The following is a 2,133-nucleotide window of genomic DNA, read 5'->3' as shown; positions in this document are numbered from 1 at the left end:
GCTGCTCATTGAGCAGCTCATATATTAAACTGATTTTTGGAACTGGGCTGTGGAAAAGAGGCTTGCCTCGTCCCAGCCACGGGTTGCCTCGGTATAGCACTACCTCCGAGTGCGGCCCACTTCCCTCTGGGGAAGACACATTCAATCCAAAACAAAGTCAACGGTATAGCATTCTTTTATGTTTACAGGAGCCCCGCCCGCCCTTAGAGGGGGAAGAGGTGAAAGAGGGATGATAATTCAGACAACAGACAATGGCAGGAACGGCCGCTGGCCTACGTTTTCTGAAGTGCGCAAAGCACTACCACAAGGACCTAGGGGTAAGTGGATTTTTTCACCGAGGGCAGACGCTGAAAAAAGCATACTTACCTGACGCGGGAGGTACTGTGATCAAGGAGGCAGTCCTCTCAAGGCGAGGCCCTTTCATTGCACTTCGACTGGGTTGACCCTTGCGATTACCCCAAATGTGGGTAACTCGAGCGTATAATTTCTGGTAGTGGGGACCTGCGTTCGCGCTCGTCCCCGCAAAAGTCATCCAAACTATGTCTATATGGCCCTCTTACTGACTATCGAGGGTATTTTGCTTTGCAGTGGACCGGTAGACTTGCAAAGAAAGCAAAGGACGCACAACTGGCCAAGGTGTTGGCACGTTTGGAGGGGTAGAAGTGCATTGGAGAGACTGGAGGAAGGAAACAAGGTGAGTTTCGGGGCGGTGCGTAACTTTGCTGGCTGTTTTTGTTCAAGGCCTGTCTGCTCTATTGTGTGTAAAGTCCTGTTCGTTTGTATTTGCAGGTTGTGCGTGCCGTGCCGTGCTGTGCTATGCGCGCGAAGGGAAAGGAAATGAAAGGAAACCAAACGGCCGATCGACCGAGCGAGCGAGCATAGAAGGGCATTCGACTTGGACCGTGAGTACACTTTGAACCTTTTGAGCGGTTTTATTGTCACTGGAGCCGCTTTTAGAAATGCTATTGCTATCGTTAGTGTATCCTTTGTGCGAGCAAGCGAGTGAACGAATGAACGAGGGAAGGAAACAAACTAGCAGAGTAGTAAAAGTATCGAACCTTTTTCCCGATTCGTTTGCAGTCTGAATCCACCCATTGTCGACTGGACGTGCCGTTTTTCGCGCGCCTCCTCTTGGAAGTGTGCGAGTGTTTTGCCACGTCACGATGGCTTAAAACTGCGTCTCAGAAGTGTGCGTTTTTTTCCTATTCATTTTTTCGTTCGTTATTTGGAATGATTTGATATCACAGAAGTAGAATTTGACATCATAAACTGTTCATCTCGCGCGTGCTCACTCGCTCGCGCGCGCTCTGTAAGAAAAGTCGATCGCACTAGAGTTTTCGCCATTAGCTGGCCGATTTTTGACAAAAAGGTGTTTTCCCCCCCTCGTTTTTTGCTTTGATTTTGTTCCTCACTCACCTACGGCTCTCTATGTGAAATTGTGGTGTATGGAGAGCTATTTATTGGGATAAAACGTTTAGAGATGTTCGCAAGACAAAAAAATTGAAGCCTACAACACGGGGTATTCCCAGGCGGTCACCCATCCAAGTACTAACCCCGCCCGACAGGGCTTAACTTCGGTGATCGGACGAGAACCGGTGCTTTCCCTGTGGTATGGTCGTAGACGAGGAAATGGGGTCGAAATTCTGCTTGTTATCGGCCAGGTTCAGGCTGTAAAGCGGCCACATCCCTGAGTGTAGGCGAATTTGAAATTCTAAAGCCCTAGTTTCGTTACTCTAACCCTAAGAAATCGATACTCTAACCCTAAGAAATTGTTACCCTAACCCTAAGAAAGGGTTACCCTAACCCCGAAGTCGTTACCTAACCCTAATGTATTTTCCTCAACCCAGTTAACACATTGAGGAGCATCGATTTGAAGCACTATTCCCTAGGGAGGGGAGGGAGGGGTCCCAAGAGACATAACGTGTCCTAAAAACCTATTATACAATGTTTTAGCTCCGTAGGTGCGTGTATCTGGCTTTAAAATCTTACAGTGAGGAGATACCAAACGGGTCAGCCTCTGGGACCGTCTGCGGGACTCGCAAGGGCTTGTGGGGGCGACCTGCTACTATCCACCATAAACCGTGGGAAGGATCCCTCGACCACCCCCCTCACCCAGGGCATGCTTCGGCATCG

General features: G+C 49.2%; 2 non-coding genes and 1 pseudogene across 2 annotated transcripts; 2 read left to right on the top strand and 1 right to left on the bottom strand.

The window, feature by feature from the left end:
- On the top strand, positions 1–125 carry LOC136281422 (U2 spliceosomal RNA; annotated as a pseudogene).
- A 233-nt stretch (positions 126–358) lies between these two features.
- LOC136281365 (U1 spliceosomal RNA) lies at positions 359–522 on the top strand. Its single transcript, XR_010717714.1, has one exon. It is a non-coding gene; the product is annotated as a U1 spliceosomal RNA (small nuclear RNA).
- Positions 523–1,504: 982 nt separating this feature from the next.
- Positions 1,505–1,623, bottom strand: LOC136281459 (5S ribosomal RNA). Its single transcript, XR_010717779.1, has one exon. It is a non-coding gene; the product is annotated as a 5S ribosomal RNA (ribosomal RNA).
- Between the last annotated feature and the right edge of the window lie 510 nt (positions 1,624–2,133).

Source organism: Pocillopora verrucosa, chromosome 5 (genome assembly GCF_036669915.1).
Source record: "Pocillopora verrucosa isolate sample1 chromosome 5, ASM3666991v2, whole genome shotgun sequence".
NCBI lineage: Eukaryota > Metazoa > Cnidaria > Anthozoa > Scleractinia > Pocilloporidae > Pocillopora > Pocillopora verrucosa.
This window is presented reverse-complemented; position numbering and strand designations above follow the sequence as displayed.